General features: G+C 39.6%; 1 non-coding gene across 1 annotated transcript; it reads left to right on the top strand.

The window, feature by feature from the left end:
• Positions 1 to 22,449: 22,449 nt before the first annotated feature.
• On the top strand, positions 22,450 to 22,556 carry LOC115942483 (U6 spliceosomal RNA). The gene has a single exon (XR_004077092.1). It is a non-coding gene; the product is annotated as a U6 spliceosomal RNA (small nuclear RNA).
• Positions 22,557 to 22,795: the final 239 nt, after the last annotated feature.

Below are 22,795 nucleotides of genomic sequence, written 5' to 3'. Positions count from 1 at the left end.
TATAAATTATTTTCTTTTTATTTCTCCTTTATATTACTGATAGGGCATACATTGTTTTTTTGAAATTATATATGTAAGTAGATTATATCATGTATGATAACATCTATATTTCAAAATAAAGGGGATGTTAACATTATAGCGTTGGGAGAGAAGAGGACCGAGAAGCAGGGCTGTAACCCCTGGGAGGACAAGGACCAAGTTTCATGCTGTTTTGACTTCTCAGAAATCCTGGTAATACTTTGCCTCAGGGAGACTTGTGCTAATCCTAAAAGGGGAACACGGAGAATCATGCACAAATGTGCTTATTCTTATCAGAGAAAGAATGCTTGTGGGCTCAGTGGGGCAGCCTCCTCTCTATTCCCCAACTCTACTGATTTTTGAAGATCCACACACCAATCAGCATGTAGATTAAATCCTTTCTGGTTTTATCAAGGAAGTGCTTGGTATTTAAAAATTGAGATCTCAGAGATGGATCTCCTTAAAGTTTGCATATTGTGTATAATGATGTTCCAGGGAAATGCTGGGGGAAAGGGAAGGATGAGGATGCTGCTGTTACTCTTGGACTCATCTTCCTCTTTCTGGCTAAAAGAAATCTTTCTGGAAGAGGAGGGTAAAGCAATCATTTTGTTTATTTCACCCAATGAAATAAAAGGTGAGCAAGGACTACAGAATAAAAAGAACAATAATAAAAGTCTCATATGATTTCCTTCCCAAGTATTCTGATGCCTGTTGCCTTAGGAAACTTAAAAGAGAAGTATAACAACATGCATCTACCTAGCACATTTTAAAGAGTTGGGTTATAAGTATTAACAAAGAAGTATTGTCTCCTTTACTGAGAAGCCAATTTAGAGGACTCTGAATGGCAGGTGGGTGAATGTCCTTCAGAAGCCAGTGACTGGCTTAAAAGGGCTCCTAAGAGTCTGGTAAATCCAAAGAATTCCATAAGAAAAACAGTAATAATATCATAATAAAGTCTAGTTTTCTACTGAGCTCGTTTCCTACTGGGCATCTTACTAAATACTTTACATACATGATCTGTTTTAACCTTTGAAAGAAAAGAGCCTGTGAGATAGATTATTATTGCTGTGTTTTATAGTTGAGAAAACTGTGGCTCAGAAAGGCAAGTGAGCTGCCCAAGGCTCCACAGGTTAGTAAGAGGTAGAGCTTGGATTCAAATCCAGCTTCATGCAGCTCCAAAGCTCATGCTCTTCTAGGACATTCTGAAGACAAACATGCCCCCAGAGTTTCTATGCCCTACAGGGATGCCCTTCTTTTTCAAAACCAAAAGAGACAGGGCTCAGACAACAAACAGAGGCTTTTTCCCTCCAGAGGAAAAAAAAGTCTCCTCCAAGCCAAATAAATAAACCCGTAAGAAGAACAGGAAGAAGGCCTGAGCCACTGGGAGTTGGCCTTCACCTGTAGAAGAAAGCACAGATTCGTCCTGGGGACAGACGGCCCAGTTTTTTTCTCTTGTTTTGGAGAGAGGCTTGGCTGTCAGGCTTTGATTCAGAACAGGAGTGCATTCAGAAGCATCCTCCAGCGAGGCTGGGAAGCTGCTCACATCCCCGGAAAATTCAGTGGGAGAAAAAGTTTATGGAAGCGAGTAGGAGTTTATTCAACAGTGTCTGAGCCCTTTCAGAACCATGAGTGAGTGTCTATAAAGGGGCAGTCAAGCATAGGCTGGGAATTATCCCTGTTGGGTGCCTACCTGTGACAGGCCCTCATGAGCTGCTAAGAGGCTCATTCAGTGCTCAGGGGACAATGGCCAGTGGGGACAAACAATTCGGAGGAGTCTATCATTCTGGTGGTGTTATCTTTAGCACTGAATAAAACCGGAGTTCCCCCTTTCTGCCTCCTAGTCAGCACTATTTTTAGGAGCCAGTGGTACTTTTCAACTCTCTTTCAGGATTTTTCAACAGGTTCACAAGGGCACGAAGTGCAGTATATAAAAAGAGGATAATGACTTGACTTGAGTGCAGGAAAAGGCCCAATGAACAGAGCAGCCAAGCTTGCCGGGATGAGAATAGATGAAAGTTTGGAGAAGAGTCGAGAAGAAATGGCATTGTCTGCATGGTGAGACTCCCCATTTTCCATACAGTCCTTCCGAGATGCCAAAGTAGACTTTCTCAAGTTCAAAGTTTAGAGAAGAAAGAGTCAACTTTGAGCAGTTCTGAGTGAGCAGTGGGAATAATGCTGGGCGGCCTTCTGTGTTCACAGTGGTCGAGCGTGTGCCTTTCCTACATGATCCTAACGCAGTAGCTCCCTTTGCGGGGTCTGCTTTATGGTGGTGTGACCTGGGCAGTCACACAGGATCCTGTGCTTGGAAGGGCCCTGCACTTGGTTGAATGCCCGGCTCTAGCCATCCTGAAAGGGACTCCACATTTCTATCGTGCCCTGGGTCCAGCAAATCATGCAGCTGGTCCTGGATTAGAGAGACAAAGAACTGTCATATTACACAGTCCCAGACACCAGGCCTTGCTGTGTCAGAATTATATGGGGAGTTAAAAGTATAATTTATATTTTATAAATCCCCGACTGGTAGAGCCAGTCCTGTTTTTTGTTTTTTTTTGTTTGTTTGATTTGGTTTGGTTTGGTTTTTTTTTCATTTTATGTGTTGTTCCTATTATAGGAAGAAAATTGGTGCTGGATTTTCTTTTTTAATGCATGCTGTTTTAAAATTCCCCAAGGAGATAGTGGTCTTTGTCCAAACCTGTGCCTGCATTCTCTGGTTAATTCTATATCCCATATTCCACACGGGATTCCATATTCAAGATTCCCTCATGTGATTCCATGGTCAGTGGCTCCGGAAGAAATAAGGTCCTTGCTGAAGTCTAGGGGGAGTTGGTTTCATCCTGCGGAGACTTTTTCTTGGTCTGCTAGGTATGGAGAGGAACAAAAGAAAAGTCAGCCTTCCTGTCTCTCAGAGAGCAAAGATCATAATACTTGCTGTTTCATAAGCCCAATCGCAGCACCATAGTTGGTGACAGCCAGAAATAAGATGACATTTGCAGAAAGCGAAAGAGAAACACACATTAACACTGTGGGACAGTGTCTCTCTGGACTGGAATTGGAAGCCTCCCACATTAAACCCAGAGTGGGGCCAAGGACATACCCTGGATGATGCCCTGCTCAAAATTAAAATTATATATTAATGACATTTCACCTAACTGACTTTGGATCTGGGTGCATGGGGGGGTTACAAAGAGAGATATCATGCCAAACTATGTGATATGTGAACTTTCTACCCTTTAAAATTTCTCTAATTTTAAGAGGAAATTATTATAAATAGTACAATAATGACAAGAAACAGGAAACATACTGGATAATGATTATAGATGTGGCTTCCAATCTTGATTTCTGCATTTCTGACCGGGACGATGGGCAATTTCCTAACCTCACTGATCCTTGGTTGCCTCACCTCAAAAAGATGGAAGTGATAAGGCCTGTCCTATACACCAAGGTTTTTGTGAGTCTCAGATGTGGCTAATGTGTGTCCTAAGCCGCTCAAAAGTGGATAATGTTGTCATAAATGGTTACAGGCAATGCTTAGCACTCCAGACTCTCTTGTTTGGACACAAGAGTCCTTCCCACCTCTGTCTCCTCCCACCTTCTCTTCCTACTTCAGCTTCTCAGTCTAACAGTGCTCAGGGAGTGTGTCTGCCTCACATCTGGAATGTCCAGGCTGCCTGCAGGAACCAGAACCTCTGTCTCGGAAGGGTTCTGGAGGCCCCACTCTCAACCCCAACAGCCAGTCATCTTCAAGGGGTTATCATCCCAATGGCCATCATTCCCTCACCACCGGAGGGTTACCTCACAGATGGAGGACCTAGTCTGTGGGAAAGAAGAGACCATGACTTATTGGAACATATGGTTTCTTAATTCAAGTTAAAATGTCTGAACCCTGTTGCATCTGGTGCCATTTTAGTTTGTTAAAAATGCCACACAAGGCTGTGACTAAAGGGGAAGAAATGGAGAAAAATACAGTTATTACACACTCAAGAGCCGGGTTTTGCGGCTCATTACCCAGTGGCCTCCGTGACTAATTAGGTTTTGTCACTGTTCCTGGGTCATTATGCCTTAATTTTTTTGCATAGTTATTCAGCCGTCACTTGAGGAAAAATGAAGTAGAGAAATACCCTTCTCTGTTTCTCCTGCTCTGAATCACTCAGGCTAAAAACTCTCCGGGCAGAGAGTACCCGAAACTGATGAAATGATCATTTTGCCACAAAGGGACAAAGGAGTGTTAGTGGATTAAAGAAGCGCTTCTTTATCTGATGGTATAGACCTCATTGAGGAGTGGAGGGCGCAATTCAGTGGGGAAGATCATTAACTTTGAAGTCAGTCATCCAAAGATAATGTTTGTCCCTTTGCTTCCTTTGTTGCCCAACTGGCCTTAGCAACCTCTATTTTTTAACTCATCCTTGAAAAACTGGGGGAAAATGCATAATAAAATAAAGGCCTTAGGTTTTCTACAGGCCGGAGGCCTAGGTTAATTTTTGCTAGCAGCAGAGGAAATTGAAGATACCATGGTATTAGCACAGTGGGGTTTGTGTTGGGTCTGGGATAGTAAAAGGACCCATGGTGAGAGGGGAGACATTGGTGTCAATCATGGGGTGGGACGCCACAATGGCCGGTAATTGGCGTGGGTCCACCTTCTACGTCTGTCCCGCTGAGCCTGCAGCCCCCGGCCCACTCTTGAGCCCCATCGCTAACAAGTAAACAATTTATCAGGGTTAGGTCTCCTGCGGGTTGCCCCATCACACGCTCCATTCAGCCCCGGTACTCCCCCCAACCCCCATGCCAGGCCCGCCACACACACAAAAATTTACGTACACCGTGCAATTTGGGGCAGACGCGCCATGTAACAACAAATTTACAACAGGCCCACCATGAAAATGGCTGTGTCAATATAGCTGCCAACTGGGGTAGCAGAGCAGCTTGAACTGGTGGCCCCCAGGGGATGTCCGAGGAAGAGGGTCACAGGCATCAGATCATATCAGAGCTAATGATGACCCCTGCATTTTTGACACAACAACTCACACAGATGTTCACTAGAATCAATCAATGTCTTGTAAAGAGCCGCACCGTTTTAATGTCATTCTCTGGGTTTGTTTATTCTGAGCTTCGTCTTTTTGAATGGGTTGGGGCTCTTCAGGAACCAGAGTGTGGGGCTTGGGGCCTGTGATGAGGGTGTTGATGGAGTTGGCTCTCGTCTAGAGAATAGGGCACTAGACTGTTCGGAAACCCAGCCAAGTCTCCTTCACCAGGTGTGCGACCTTGTTCAGCTTACTAGTTCCTTGTCGATGGGCACGTTTTGCAGATTGAATGAGGTTTTTTGTTCTTTGTTTTGTTTTGTTTTGTTTTTTTCAGCTCTATGTCCAGTATAACACATAAATCTATATAAAAAGAGAAGTAGTCTTTATTGAGAATCTCCTATGTGCCACGCTTTGTGTTACATAACCCCACAACTTCTGGGAAGGAAATGTTGTCGTCTACCTTTTCCAGATCCGGTAAGCAAGGCTTCCAAATGGAAAGCGAATAGTAGGTACCAGAAGTACAATTTAGCACCAAGTCTGTCTGCCCAGAGTTTATTCTGTTTCCATGCTGTTTTGCTAGGACCAGGTCCTCTTAGGGAATTTAAAATACACAGTCTCATATTCAGAATGATAAAACAAAATTCTGCCTCCTGGAAAATATTTCTTTGGTGGGTTGGGATGGGGAGGGAAATTCCTTTAAGATGGGCAGAGTTTGCCATTACCAGGTTTTCATCTTTATCGGTTTCAAATGTTTTGTCATGGACTTTCCCTGGGAGGTTTTTTGTTTTTATTTGTTTGTTTGTTTTTTCCCAATCCAAGACACACTCAATTGCTGTACACACCATTATTTTATATACCACCAAGAAAGGAAAATTCCTGCCATTTATAATTTCCAGGTGCCACTAGTTATAGGCCTTATCCCTATTTGAATGAAATTAAAATGTAGAAAAATTGTGCATTTGGGAATCAAATATGTGTACTTGGATCTCAGCATCATGGGGCTGGTGAAGTTTTCCAAGTTCTTCTTGGAAAAAGCCTTGGCTTGATTTGCTGTTTCCTGTCTCTTTCTCAGAGGTCTGGACAAATCAGTACTTAGTAAGTGTCAAGGGCACAGAAGTCGGTGCATAAACAGTAAAAGAATAAATGAGTAAATGAAGTATCTGATGTCTTGACCTTCAGCTCCTGAATGAGAGCAGAAACTGCACTTTGGGGAGGAGTATTTTCTGTCCTGCCCAGGTGTCCAGCTCCTGTTTCATACTTTGACCTAGAGATAAAGGAGGTCCAGGCCAGAGCACCCTCTTCTTGGTGTCCACAGTTGCAAGTCTGGCTGATCCTGGTTCCCTGCAGTCTTTGTGTAGCCTGGCCCGCTGCACTCAGGACAGAGGAAGGGAGAGGGACAATCTCACCAGCCAGGAGTCTCAGCGCCATTGTCCTTCCTAGCAGCTGAGACAAAGGAGCAATTTTATGCTAATCAGCATACATGAAATGAGCATTTTTTACAAATTTTACTTCTTTCACTTGGAAACCCGATAAAGGAGTGGAGCCTGTAGGGCTGCATTCTTCAGCGGAGGCACGCAGCTGGCGGGGCCTTGGTTCGGAATGCGTGCAGGCGGTGGAGGACTTGACAGAACCCGCCTAGCCTGGCCAACTCTTTAGTTGGTTCTTCAGCCTGGGGTTCTCTGCATTTGTGGGCAGGGCCTCAGCGGGCATGGGCTGTCTTTGTGGAAATGAAACTGATATACTCACCTTTTTGAGGAGAGAATGATCCGTATTGGGGGTAGAGGGGACTTGTCTCCCAAATCAGAGGCAAAGGAAAGTAGAAAAGAGCCCACATTAACCAGACCTACACAAGGCAACTCTACAGGAAAGACTTCCAGCATAAGGCAAGTCCTTTGAAAAAGCAAAATGCTTACACATACTCTGGTGGGCACTTTCTGTCCTTTACAGTGTGCCCCCAACCTCCTAGATCCCCTATAAGCCTTCCAAGCACTCATGCTGCTGCTGAGCAGGCTCTGAGCTTACCAGATCCCACCTTTGACCCTTGCCCATGCTGCTCCCCTACCATTGTGGTGGCCTTTGTCCATCGGCCTTATCTACATCATCTGTCACAATCTTATGCATTTGCTTCATGTTCTGAGTCAACTGTCACCTCCACCCCCCAGTTTTTCCTGATTTCCCCTCATCAGAAGGGATGTCGTCTTTCCTTCCTGTTTAAAGATAAACTGAGGCGTATTAAAAATTTTAAGAGTTTACCTGAGAAAGCAGGGATTCCAGTTGGCTACACCAAACCAGAGGTGGTTAGGAGTCCTCCACCAACAGGAGCTGGGTAAGGACCTTTAAAGAGGAGGTACAAGCAAAGCAAGGACATTGTTTGATTGGCTCTTGCTCAAAGCCTCGTTGGCTCTTTCCGACTGGTTGTCCTTAGGTTTTGATGCTATAACGTTGAGGCATTTATAGACTTAGATTTTGGTTTGCTTATGTAGGCCTCCTGGTTTCATTTAACACTCCTTCAACCCCATGGCCACTACCTTAGAGTCTCATTGCATCTGTGTGATTGTCTTTTGTGTCATTTCAGGGATACAGCTCAGGACTGCCCAAACTTGCAGGCTGCTGTGGCCTGCAAAGGACTGTGTCTGGGAGACAGACCCTCTACCAGGCGAGGTAGGACACTAAGACACAGATACAGACACTACATGCACCGTTCACCAGGCTGAACACAGAGCAATTTTTACAACTTTCTTAAAATGAAAAAAGAGCATCTTTAATGTTGAAAAATACAGAAAACCAAAAAGTTTTCAACCATTGCTGATCAGACTCTCAAACGTCACTTGCCTTGACTTTCAAATGCATTCTTAAATTTTCTGCAGCTGTTTATTTATTTTTTTTAAATGGCATTATTTATTTATTTGTTTTTTAAAGATTTTATTTATTTATTTTGACAGAGAGAGACACAGCGAGAGAGGGAACACAAGCAGGGGGAGTGGGAGAGGGAGAAGCAGGCTTCCCGCGGAGCAGGGAGCCCGATGCGGGGCTCGATCCCAGGACCCTGGGATCATGACCTGAGCCAAAGGCAGACGCCTAACGACTGAGCCACCCAGGCGCAGCTCTGCAGCTGTTTAATTGGGCCAACTTGGAGAGTCTTCTACTGGTCAAAGCTGGCACGATTTGAGTATCAATGGGACTAATAATAGCAATGGGTTGAACACATTAAATAGATTTAAATTCATAATTCAAAGTGCTAATCAAAAGATTCCAAAACAGAACTTCATGTGTGATCTTTAGAAGATCCTACAGCACCAACTTATTATTCTAAATAAATAAAGGGAGAGAATAAAGCATTGATCCTGCCTTCCTTGTATGATTAGGTCAGCATAGTAATATCAGGGAAGACAGATCCCTGGTGACACATTGTAATGTATTCTTTCATTTCCTCATTCACTCCTTCAGCAAACACATATTGAACCCTCTCCCTGCCAAGCCCTGTGCTAAATGCTGGGAATATAATGAATCTGAAGATCAGAATTTATCATATTGACCGGGGCAATGTTATGGCCAAAGGTAGGCACTATGTGATCACAGTGGTGCATCAGGGAGGGTATGATGGACTGTGTACCTGTCTTCTACCCCTCCTCAAAGGCAAGCTTCTCAGGATATTTGGATCTTTTCTCTTTTGCTCCTGTGATGGGGGCATCAGCAGTGCCCAATAATGGTTTGGTAAATCAGCCTGGGCTCTTAGCTGTAAGCCACAGAAAACATCTCTGGCAAACTTAATCCAAAGAGGAACATGCTTTAAAGAACAAGGTAGATCACCAAACTGATGGGCAAGTTGGGGGACCAGTCTCAGAAAGTGGGTTAAGCAGCAAGAAATAGTGCTAAGATCGTGATGTGGCAATAGTCTCATGGGGATCTTAGATGTTGATGCTGCCGCAGGCGTGACTACTCCCTGGGTGTGTGAGCCCCAGGGGAGCATTGATCATGTGAGGAGAGGGCATATCTGACTCATCCTTTTCTGCTGTGGGAAGTAGAGCTGGGGCTCATACTGAGACCATGGAGGCACTTTCCCCCAAAAAAACAGGAAGGTTGGTGCTTACTAACCAAAAACAATGACAAATGTCTGCTACAGTTGTTTGAAATGACTTATCGATTAGAGATGCCTTTTTCCTATCAATAAATCTCTGCACCGTGGGAGAAACCCAGGGAGCCTAAATGGGTAATCTGCTTCCTTTTTGTTCACCTGCCTCACTTTGGGGGGGTACCTTTGCATTCTGAACTCTACCTCTGCTTCCTTTCTCTCCTAAACCCTCCAGTTGAAAACAGAGGGACCAGAGCACCACGGTCTGTAGGACTTTTAGCCGGAATGGCTGCTCAGCCAGCTGGCTGTGGGGAGGGGCATTATTCAACTCACAGAAAACTAAGGGTTGAGGCCTTCCAGTGGAGCCTAGCCTCTCATCTGGGCAGAATCTCTTCTTTCCTGGAGTGCTTCCCTCCAGGAGAAAGCATGTCTTGGATGAAGTGGAAGAATTGGGATCTTTGAAATTATAACAGTAATTATCAGTGGGTCACATGTAGCGAGCACTTACTATATGTTAATCACTGATGTAACTTTGCATGATCATCCCTTTTATTTATTTATTTTTCATAATCATCTCTTTTAATCTTCAGGATAATGCTATGAGGTAGACACAATTATTATCTGCATTTCATAGGTGGGGAAACTAAAATGCAGAGTGAAGTAACTGTCTAGGTCATTAGCAGAAATCCTCACCCAGAGCTTATGTGCTATCAAAGAACCACAGAGCCTGAAGTATCACCGAGGAAACTACAATTGTGGTTCAGTGACTGATTTGCAAAGCTGGACTTGAACCCGTGTCTGGCTCACACTAATGCCTATTGTTATGAACTGACCTAACCCAGTTCGATCCATGAATAACTCAGATTCATTTTGGTAGATAGTTGTAGTTAGTGGTGGGTAAGTTAGCTTCTCTCCCGAATCCTGTTACAAGATTGTAATGTAGGTAAGTCTTAGACTAAATTCTGTACACATACAGATATTTACTAACAGTTCTGGGTAGTTTCTATACTCTGTCCTGTGAGCTTGATTAGACGCCAGCTCTCTGTTCTGTCAGGTGTAACAACCATAATGCATATGAAAGATTCACCTGCAGCAGACACAGCAACATTTCTGGGCAATGTTCATTGCCTTCTAGATGGCATCACACAATCAGAAACTCTGCTAAAGCATTGGCTGGATGCAGGACCAATTTAGAGGTCAAGCCATGAGTGCCATTCCTCAGGGGTTCAGAATATAGCCTCAGTAGATTCTTATACCTTTGTATAAGAAATGGGGATGGGGTGGAAACCTAACCCTAACCTATTTTAGCCCATCCCTGAAACTTGAATGCCTCTCACTTAACCAATGAGAGCGATTTCCTAACATTTGTAATACTACTTAACAGGATGTTTGTCCCACTGATAATATCCCCCTGTTTGATTCCCCCATGCCAATTAGCAATGTGTGAATTATCGATCAAGAATGACTTGGCATTTTCTGGAGTATAGTATTAGCTGACCACTCATGGGTAGTTCTTTCTTGACAACCTGTGAGCTGATCACCCCTGAAGTTACAGTTGAAGCTACCTGGCCCTTCCATACTATCACACAGATTAGACGGAGGTATTTTAAGGTACAGCAGACATTAGAAACCCCATTCTGCTGACCACCAAACTGAGGTGTCGACAGAAAAAGTCCCATAATCTTTGAAGCAGAGAGGCAAGGGTCTTTCTTTAGTAGTTGTATAGGTCCTAGCCTCATTTTACCTGTGAACCTCAGTTTCTTCGTCTAAAATAGGACTGACTATACCAGCCAAACCTAACACCATACAGGATTGTTGTTGAGTTCAAGCAAAATGTAAATTGTCATCCCATCCTCCCAGCATGTCTTTGTCTACTGACTTGTTTCAAGGTTCTTAGAATCACTTATTTAAGTTAATTAGAGACTGAGGCTCTACAAACCCTGAAAGGAAGAGAATGGGGTTTAATCTCCAATTTAGACTCTTTGTGATACCTAAATGTGGTGAAAAATGAAATTAAGCAGAATATCCATTTTATCAATACAGGACTTAATATTCATATATTTTGAAACATTGCAAAGTGTTCCTGACTTTTTTTCAGATTTCATCTGAATGCTGAAAAGGCCTGGTCTGAGCTTTGGTTTGGACATTAAGCCCTACTAATTAACATTTGCCTAATCCCCCCTGTGGTTCCAGGGTTGTGTTCTCAAAAAAAGTGAAAAAGAGCTAATTATTAGGGCTTTGATACGAGAGTCCAGACATCCAGAGTTTCCCCCTTATTTCAGTGTCTTTTGGTGGTGCAGAGACAAAGCACTTGGGAGATTAACTCAATGTTTCAATACCATGTTCCATTCTTTGTTGTGCAAAAGGGAAGATTTTAACTCTTTTTCCTAGAACGGAAACCCCTTTCCTCTATGCAGGAATACACCCAACCAAGACTGTTTCTTGCGTTAACTTGATCAATCTTCCTTCGGACAGTCTCCCTTTCACAATTAAAAAAAATAGAACAAAGTCTTGTTGAAATTAATATTTCACTCTTATCTCATTTGCTCCCTGCTCTGTGGACCCGTTTCTTCATCTGTCAAAATAGACAAGATGATTCCCCACCTAACTGACCCATGGATATTGTGATAACAAATTAAGTACTTGAAGTGAGTCGGCTTTAGAAAAGAAAGTCTAAAGTAATTAAGCTATTATCTGTAGTGTATATGTGAAGTTTTCATTCATGCATTTGTAACTTTATGTATTTATTTAATTAATTCAGCAGACACGTATTGCATGCCTTCTCTCTGCCGGGTAGAGAAGTGAATAAAATATAGTCTAGTCTTTAGTGAGAGTCCAGTATGGTGGATACAGATGGTTCTGTTTCTTCTCCCTTTTTTTTAATTGCTTTTTTCCCCCCTCTCTGAATCTTCAGTGTCCTCTCAAAAGCAACACAAACCCACACTGTTTTGGCTGGACTCAGGGTTGAAGTAACAAAAGTTGGCTCAAGCTGGGGATATGATTACTTACTAGGGGAGAAAAAGCAGCAAGCAATTCCACATTCATTCCCCTAGGAGAAAAGTTCTTTCTTAGCAACCCAAAGATTAAAGCATTTAAATTCTTTTGATGGTTCCAGTTTTGATGAAACAAAAATGGTATAAATTCATACAAATATTTTTCAGTTTAACTCAACTCCTATTTATTGAGTGCCTACTAGCACTCAGGTGACTACAATTGCATTGCTGTTGTTTTCTCTCACAAAGGCAGTGGACAGTAGGTGTTGGATAGGATGTATAATTCATGCCAAAACACATCTAATCATGAGTGTCTTTGGAAGGTATCACTCGTATTTGACTTCATATTAGCAATATATCTGGATTATTCATTCATGTTTTCATTTTTTGGCCTGGGTAAGCAAAACAATACAACACAACAACAACAAAAAAAAGAAGGAAAGGAAACTTTGTGATTCAAAAATTGCAAATGTGTCCCAGAAGCCATTCGCCTGAGAATGCTGCTGCAGATTTGACATTGATGATGCATTCATTGTTGCCTGGCTTTAAGTGTTGCTAATTTGCCTGCCTGTGTTCCCTACATCATTGATCTCTAAAATCTTTCTATTGTGGAAATTAGTTGTATTTCTGTTCAGTCATCAAATGCAAAGGAAGAACTACTCTATGGTGCAATTGGCATCTGTAAAGGAATTCTCTGAAGTAGCTGTTAATACTACACAGTCTGATGCGTAACTGGTTAGTTTCTTCTCCTGGTGGCAATGACTGTATGGGAGAGCATGAAGTTTGAAGTCAGTGTTTCCTTATCATCTGGTATCTGCAGGACCGAGGGAAATAATTTCTCTGCAGGATCTCAGCCTCTTTATCTCAAAATGATAATAATGTATGCAACTTCCAGGGTCTTCATAAGGATAAGTGAGACGGCGTATGCTATTGTGATGTGTAAGGAGCGATACGAATATTAATTGCACTTGTCACCTTACTTCTAATTAATGAGCATTCATTAAGCTCTCGGTGCTAGTTACCACATTACATTGCCTCAGGTCCTCATGGCAAATTGATGTTATTATCCCAAAATTAAAGCTGTGTCCTGGCTTTTTTTTTTTTTTCCTGCTACGTCTTACTGCCTTTCTGCAAATGCTTGGACCGCCTGGATTCCATAAGCTCGCTTGAAACTCTTTCCATGATTCAGAATTGTAGTCCCTCTTGCAATCTCATCCAAGGAACATCTGCTCCGAGAAGCCAGTCAATATTGTGGAGAAGTTCAAAGAATGCAGACCATTAGTAGTGTCAGCTTTACAACCAGGAGGTAATGGCATTAAAGGAATGGTCATAATACCCAACAATAGTGACCTCATTAACCAGTGATTTATCATGATGAAAAGACCTGTTTAACCTTTGGTCTCCACAAGCTTTCTCCTTTTAACAAAAAGGTCTATTATTTCAAGTTGTCAGGAGATAATTTGTGAGTTGTTAAAGGACAGATTCAATTACTCTTAAGACAATTATATGGAAACTGTCCTCACTGCAAGGTGCCTGCACAACAATTTTTGTTTTCTTCGGTCATTTTTCTGGGAACAAAAAACACGGGCGTGTGATGAGTTTTGCTACAAGAAACAACTGCCATTGTACCTTCTTAGAGCCCAGCTGTAGATACCTGATTACAAATTGGGCTTTCTTTGGAACTAGTGTAAGGGGAGTTTGAATGAGATGGCCTCACTGACATATAAGGAGACGTGTCAAGCTCCTCTGTCAATTTCATGTAACATTTATGGAGGGCCTATTCTGAGATCAGCCAAGTTGGGCTTTGTGGTAGGGGATACAGCAATGGATAGGCTGGACTCTGCCTTCCAGGAGGTCGGAGACGTCTATGGGGATGTTCTCTCAACTTGCATTTTTTATCCCCCTTCTAATGGTTCCTGAGATGATTGTGTCCCTGTAGGTCTCCTGGTGCTCAGATCTGGCAGTGGCGGGGTGGTGGCGGGGTGGGGGAGGCGGGTGGCTTCTCCACCCTAAGGAAACTGATCAGAACCCCAGGGAAAGAGGTAGAAAAGAGATTAGAAAAGGTGCCTGTTTGGGGTTGTGCAGATTGCTTGGAAGGATTAACTTTGATGGGTGAATTTCGTCCCTGTGTTCCTAACGGAGGAATGAGAAAAACTATAACATCTGTGCCATTCCAGATCTGGGCCTCTTTAGAGCAGAAACTGTCAGTTGTGACAAATTGAGCCCAATTGTATGGAGGCTTTTGTGAGGTAGACAAATGTCCATCAGGGTCTCAAACGACCACCAAACTCCATTCACTTGTGCTTTCTCTCTAATTTACGTCCTGGGTCCCTGAGGTGAGAGACCCTGCTATTTGATCGCCTGACCACAGTAAATAACCCCAACTGGAGAACTTTTAAATGAAGGTGTTTAGAAAAAGTCCAACTTTCAGAGTGTGATGGCAGGCATTTCAGTGACTTGCTCACATTGTTTCGTTACTGATGCAGGAGGTAGAAGAGATACTGGAACTAGGCTTATCTTTGATGAAGCTTGTATTCCACGGTAAACCTGAAACCCAGAGCTTGGTTATAGGATAAAATTTTTGATGCTGTACTTAAGAAAACGTGTTTTGCTTATTATTCATGTTGCCCAGATTCCTTGTATATTATTTTGAATTTTTTTCTTAAAGACTAATTTCAAATTTTTACCCTAGGATTTTCTTAGGGAATAGAATTCCCCATTACCTGGTTTTAGTTGCTTGTGAAGTTTTTTATTTTTGTTTTTAAAAAATTATCTTCTTTTTTCCAGAAACGTGGTAAGTCATCCTTGATTTCATTAGGAGGGAAATAATAAACAATATCCAATTTTAATGTAATAAATATTTGTACCTGATTATATAGCATTATATGGATTTCATTAAAAGAAATACATCTAGGCTCTTGAAAGACCTTGAGAGCTAAGTAATTAAACAGCAGAGTAATGAAAAGAGAGGAAGGACCTAATAGAACCCATTCTTATACTGCCATTATTAATTTAATCATTCTACTTTTGAGCACTGTATACCTGCTAACTTGCACAGAAGTTCTGAGATAGCTTAAATAAAATTGCAAGACAGATTTAAAAAAAAATCATATAAAGGAAGGATTAAGTAATTTTAAATTGGAGATAAAACCTTTGGCTTAAACCAAAGGGAAATAAGATAAGTTACATAAATCCTATTTTGTAATAAACAGAAATACATGGGCTTATCAGTGAAGTCAGACCTTTTTGTAAAAAAATTCCAGGAAGAAGTTTTTTTTTATTGATGGTTGGGTTTAAACAATTAGTTTCAAAATGAAAATCATTTAGATCATTATCTCTTAAGGTCCTGGCCTTCACATTTCAGCAGAGAAAAAGATTGGAAACTAGGATCTCTATATACACCTTATATTCCACCACTTGAACGTATCAACAAACCAGAAGAAATTAATGCTGTGTCTATTATCTCAACTGAAAAACCTAAAAGTATATAAGTAAATACAGAAAAATTTTAAACAAAAACCCAAGACAATACGAAAACAGAGATTTATAAAAATCAAGCTAATTATCTAATTACCTAAGGAAGAAAACCCAACTGAATGTTTCTTGATAATTATTGACATTACTGGCTTTGAAATCACCATTTTGAAGAACAATTCTTAGCATAAGATAAGCTATACATTCTTGGAGGACACAGATTTTACTTTGTTCATCTTCCCTATTATAGACTTATTACATGAGCAGGGACACAAAAAAGAATAGGTATCTGTAACCTTTGGCTAGGTTGAAGGGAAGTGGCCAGGATTGGTGAAAAGGACTAGGGTAAGGAGATTTCTCTGTGCATTGACTCTGGCAAACACCCCGAGCTTTGTTTGTTTGTTTGTTTGTTTTAAATAAACCCTTGGTTGGGGTGCCGGGGTGGCTCAGTCGTTAGGCGTCTGCCTTTGGCTCAGGTCATGATCCCAGGGTCCTGGGATCGAGCCCCGCATCGGGCTCCCTGCTCGGCGGGAAGCCTGCTTCTCCCTCTCCCACTCCCCCTGCTTGTGTTCCTGCTCTCGCTGTGTCTCTCTCTGTCATATAAATAAATAAAATCTTTTAAATAAATAAATAAATAAATACATAAATAAACAAACCAACCCTTGGTAGAATCTCAAGGTTTTTAAAACTGGAAGGTTCTTCATGTTAAAGTTTTGATTTGTCCAATCATGCCCTCCCTCCACAAAGCCAATTTCAGAAAGAGTTGAGAATTAGTCATAGCTTGCCAGCAGAGCCGCATTGGAAAATAATCTTGTATTTGAGACCCAGTGGAATTTCTAGAATTGTTACCTGCTTATGAAGAGGAGATTGGGTCTGCAGGATAGGGAGCGATCCAAACCAGTTACAAGGGAAACAACACGCGCAGGCCCAGGTGGGGCTCTACACCTGCCTCTAGAAGGGTGCTTCTAGAACTATCTGTGCTGAAGAACCAGTTTTTCTCTTTTTTATTCCGAATCTATAACAGACCTATAAACGTATCAAATGCAGTAGCAATGAAGTACTAGGCAAATGAAATGAAGAAAGCAAAGACATATAAAACACAAATTGAGGTGTTTATTAGGTACAAAATTATGTTTCCATTAATATAATTAAACAGTATAGGTAAAAGAGAAGAATTACAAAACTGTATTATGTAGTTCACTGAAAGGGTGCCTATAGGCAATTAGTATATAGAATTACTATTACACTCATGACTTTTTGCCACTCCTAAATCATAACAAAACAAAAAATTATGAGTAAAATAGCAATGCCCCACATTTAATGCATATATGCACACTTTGAGTGCACATTGTGTATATCAATAGCTTTTATACGTCAAGTTAGTGAAGTATAATTTACACACAGCAGAATTCACCCTTTTTTAGGTGCACAGTCTGGTAAGAATAAAGGTGTACAGTTATGTGACCAATCAAGATATAGAATATTTCATCATCCTAGGAAGTTCCCTTACAACTAAACCCTTCTCACTGCTTCCTCCTTGGCCACCACCAACGTGATTTCTGATGCTATGATTTTTCCTTTTCCAAAATGACATATAAATAAAACCGTGTATGATATAGCCACATATGTCTAGCTTCTTTCATTTAACATATTGCTTTTGAGATTCAGCCGTGTTGTTACTTGTATCCATTATTTATTCCTTTCCATTGCTGAGCCGTGTTCCATTCTATGGGACATAGTACAATTTATTTATCCATGCACAAGTGGATGGACCTCAGAGTTGTCTCTAGTGTTGGTCAATTATGGATAAAATTGCTGTAAACATTTGCACACAAGTCTTTGTGGAGACACATGTTTTCGTATCTCTTGAGTAAATATCTGGGGTTGCTGTGTCTTATGGGCATTGTGTATTTAGCCTTCTAAGAAACTGCCAAAGTTTTCCAAAGTAGTTTCCCATTTTGCATTCCTACCAGTGATATATGAGAGTTCATTGCTCACCAGAACTCTGAAAAATCTTCAGTAATTCTAATAGGTATGAAATGGTATCTCATTGTGGTTTTAATTTGTATTTCTTTAAATAACTACTGAAAGTGAGCATCTTGATATGTGTTATTTTGTCACCCTGGTCTCTTATTTGGTGAAGCATCATTTTTTTCAAATTTAAATATTTATTCATCACGTATAAGGAATATTGTATTACATACTGAAGATGAATAAGTCTGAAGGACATCATGGTCTACTGGAGATAGGTATTTAGATAAATAATTGGAATATGATATGATAAAAATATGGCCCAAGCTTGACATACAGAATCACATATGCATGAAGATAAGTAGACTTACTCTGCAACATAAGAACAACATAAGCAAAATAAACAATGCAGTTGGATCATTTTTAAATGAAATTTTTCACTTTAGAGAATTTAGATAATATAAATACAAAAGAGAAAAGTCACTATTAACATTTTGACTTGTGTATTCCACTCTTTGTGAGTATTTTTTGTTAATTTACCAAATGGGATCATACTACATCTATTTTTCTCCTTAAGCAGCTTTCTATGGTATTAAATATTTTCCTACAATGTCATTTTAATAGTTGCAAAGGATGCAATCATGTGTACATTCAAACATTTTTAAAACCAATCTATTATATTTCAGCTGTTTCCAAGTTTTTATACTTATGAACGATGCTCTATTGAACATCCTTGCAGTTGCACTCTTGAACAAAGTTTTCTTTAAGATAATTTTTTTGCAGGGAAATTTCTGGGTCAAAAGATATAAGTATTTCTGAATTTTTAGTGGGTATTATCAGATTTTCCAGTAAAGTGGTATAAATTCATATCTACCATCAGCATAACAAAGATGAACACTGTGGGTAATGTTTTTAAAATTAAAACAAATTCCGATTTCCTTGTAAGATTTTTTTTAAAGATTTATTTATTTATTTTAGAGAGAGAGCATGAGTGGGAGGGGTAGAGATAGAAGGAGAGAAAATCTCAAGCGACTCCACGCTCACTGCGGAGCCCATCACGGGGCTCTATCTCATGGTCCTGAAATCATGACTTGAGCCGAAACTATGAGTTGGACACTTAACCAACTAAGCCGCCCAGGCATCCTCAAATTCTGATTTTAAGTTGCATTTATTTGATTACTAGGAAGTTGAATATCTTTTCTGATGTGCATTTCCTATTTCTATGAATTATATCATGAATTTCTCCTTATGTCCTTGGTCTATATCTCTAGCTAAATGTTCATCTCAATTATTTGTAAGAAGTTTTTTTTTTTCTTTTAGTGATCTACCGTAATGCAAATGTGTTTTCTCTTGTCATTTGCTTCTTTTCATTTTGTTCCTAATATTTTCTTCATTAAAGTTTTAACTTTATATGTTTTAACTTATCAACATTTCCTTATAGATCTATATCAGAATTCAACCTTGTCAAGTCCTCTTTCACTCTATGATTAGTTGAATATTTATCTTTTACATTTAAATAAATGGAGCATTTGGAATTTATTTGGATATGTCACAAAGAATAAGGATTTAACTTTTTTCCCCAAATGATGAGCCAGTTGTCCCAGCTCTACTTATTGATAATGGATCTTAGATCTTTTTCTCAGCATTTTGAATCATATATCAAGTTCATTATATACTTAGGTATGTTTCTGAACTTATCATTGTGTACCAAAAAATTTCCTGTCTTTTCTGAAAATGAAAATGCACAGTGCCACACTATTTTAATTACTATAGTTTTATAATATGTTCTAATATCTAATATCTAGGACAACCACCTCTGTGTCCTTCACACTGTTTATAATACTTCCAAAAAATGTTCTAGACTATTCTCAGATCTTAATGTTCTGGGTGTACTTAAAATTATATTTGAGTTTTAAAATATCCAATTGGGACATTTATTGAAATTTCATTAAATTTATAGATTAATATGAGAAAAATTTGCATCTTTATAATAATCAGCCTTATCACTGAAGGACATGCCAGGTCTCACCATTTACTAAAGTTTTCATTTATGTTCTTCAGTAAAGTTTTATAGTTATTTTATTTATTGTATTTTAATTCCAATATAGTTAACATACAGTGTAATATTAGTATCAGGTGTAGAATTTAGTGATTCATCACTTATGTACAACATCTGGTGCTCAACACAAGTGCCCTCCTTAATACCCATTACCTATTTAACCCATCCCTGCACCCTCCTCCCCTCTGGTAACCATCAATTTGTTCTCTATAGTTAAGAGTTTATTTTTTGGTTTGTTTCTTTTTCCTCATTTGTTGTTTCTTAAATTACACATATGAGTGAAAGCATATGGTAGTTGTCTTTCTCTGATTGACTTATTTCACTTATTGACTTATTGTACTTTCTAGCTCCATCCAGGTCATTGCAAATGGCGAGTTCATTCTTTTTTATGGCTGAGTAATATTCCTGTGTGTGTGTGTGTGTGTGTACCACATCTTCTTTATCCATTCATCTATTGATGGACACTTGGGCTGCTTCCGTAATTTGGCTATTGTAAATAATGCTGCTGTAAACATAGAGGTGCATATATGCCTTTGAATTAGTGTTTTTGTATTTGGGGGGTAAATACCCAGTAGCATGATTCCTGGATCATAAGATAGTTCTATTTTTAACTTTTTGAGGAACCTCCATACTGTTTTCCACAATGGCTGCACCAGTTTGCATTCCCACCAACAGTGCAAGGGGTTCCTTTTTCTCCACATCCTCACCAATGACTTGTTTCTTGTGTTGTTGATTTTAGTCATTCTGACAGGTTTGAGGTGATATCTCATTGTAGTTTTGATTTAAATTTCCCTTATGATGAGTTATGTTGAGCCACTTTTCATGTGTTTGTTGGCCATCTGGATGTCTTTGGAGAAATGTCTATTCATTTCTTCTGCCCATTTTTTAATTGGATTCTTTGTTTTTGGGTGTTGATTTGTATAAATTCTTTATATATTTTGTAAATCCTTTATTGGATATGTCATTTGAGGATATCTTCTCCCATTCCATAGGTTGCCTTTTATTTATTTATTTATTCATTTATTTATTTATTTATTTATTTAAATATTTTATTTATTTGACAGAGAGAGACACAGCGAGAGAGGGAACACAAGCAGGAGGAGTGGGAGAGGGAGAAGCAGGGTTCCTGCCGAGCAGGGAGCCCAATGTGGGGCTCGATCCCAGGACCCTGGGATCATAACCTGAGCCAAAGGCAGACGCTTAATGACTGAGCCACCCAGGCGCCCCTAGGTTGCCTTTTAGTTTTGTTTGTTGTTTCCTTCTCTGTGCAGAAGCTTTTTATTTTGATGTAGTCCAAATAGTTTATTTTTGCTTTTATTTCTCTTGCCTAAGGAGACATATCTAGAAAAATTTTGCTAGACATATCTAGAAAATTATAGTTATTTTAAATAGGTTTGGGGCGCCTGGGTGGCTCATTTGGTTAAGCATCTGCCTTTGTCTCAGATCATGATCCCAGGGGCCTGGGATCAAGCCCTGCATGCTTCTCCCCTGCCCCTCCCCCTGCTCATGCTTTCTCTCTCTCTCTCTCTCAGATAGATAAATAAAATCTTACATACATACATACATACATACATACATAAATAAATAAATAATAAATAGGTTCTGCAAGTTTTGCTTCATCCAAGGTATTATATCGTTGTTCTTGTTATTACTACTGGCATCTATTTTTCCATTATATTTTCCAACTGGTTGCTACTTTTCTATAGCATTCTGAATAGAATTATTATAATAATAAATTATTATTCAGTAATAGACAAAATTGTCTAATTAGTTCCAATAGTACTTTTTATTTTGGTTTAAAAACTCATAAGATAAAATTTACAATTTTAACTATTTTAAGTGTATAATACAGCAGTGTTAATTATATGCATATTGTTGTGCAACATCCATAGAACTCTCGCCTTGCAAAACTGAAACTCTATATCCGTCGAATAACAACTCCCTTTTCCCCTCTCCCAGCCCCTGACTTGTAATTTCTCTTTCTATTGGTTTGACTACTTTAGATGCTTCGTGTAAGTGGGAGAGCACAGTTTTTATCTTTTCCTAACTGGCTTATTTCACTTAGCATAATGTTCTAAGGTTCATCTGTGCTGAAACATGTAACAGGATTTCCTTGTCTTTATTTTCTTGAGTTTTCCATATGGCCAGTTATATAATCTATAAATAATTACAACTTTCTCTACTTTTTCGATTTTTTATTTCATTTCTTCATCTGGTATTTTACTATTTAGAAGAATCTTGCTGAGAATTTCAGGTAATTCCTCATAATGTTATATGTTAGTAGCATAGTAAGTTACATTATTACTTTTTTGTTTATTGAGGTTTTTTAAAATCAGGAATGGATGTTAATAGGTTATTTTATGTTGAATCATTTTTGAAATTTTAAAATAAACCGTATTTGGGTATGTTACATCACTCCTTTAAAAATATGCTCAAATAGGGGTGCCTGGGTGGCTCAGTCAATTAAACATCACACTTGATTTCAGCTCAGGTCATGATTTCAGGGTTGTGGTATTGAGCCCCATGTCAGGCTCCATGCTGGGCATGGAAGCTGCTTAAGATTCTCTTTCTCCCTCTCCCTTTGTCCTCCCCCCATGTATATATTTCCTACAGTGTCATTTTAATAGTTGCAAAGGATGTAATCGTACAATTGTGTGTACATTCAAACATTTTTAAAATTCACCCTTTGTAGATGTATAGTTAAATGAGTTTTGTGATATGTAACGACCAACCACTCAAGATATAAAATAGTCTGATTATCCCCAAAATGTTACCTCATGCTAACCCCTGGCAATTCTGACCCTGTTGCTTATAGTTTTGTTTTTTAAAAAAATATATCATATAGTGCTTGTTTGGACAGCACATATACCAAAATTGGAATGACACAGAAAAGATTAGCTTAGCCCCTGAGCAAGGATGACACACAAATTTGCAAAAAATTTCATATTGTTTTAAAAAGACTATGAATATTAAAGGGGACTCTTCGAGTGGAAAGACCAAAAGTGATAAAGACAAGAAAGAAACAGAAAATCTCCAGAAACAACAATGAAACAAGTAATAAAATATCATATACATGGAACCATACAGCATGTAGCCTTTATGTGTGACTTCTTTGACTTGGCACAATGCTTTTGAGGTTCATCATGTTATTACATGTATCAGTAATTCATTCATTTTCATTTCTGAGTAG

This window comes from Leptonychotes weddellii, chromosome 11 (assembly GCF_054177405.1).
Source record: "Leptonychotes weddellii isolate Sample4059 chromosome 11, ASM5417740v2, whole genome shotgun sequence".
Taxonomy (NCBI): domain Eukaryota; kingdom Metazoa; phylum Chordata; class Mammalia; order Carnivora; family Phocidae; genus Leptonychotes; species Leptonychotes weddellii.
This window is presented reverse-complemented; position numbering and strand designations above follow the sequence as displayed.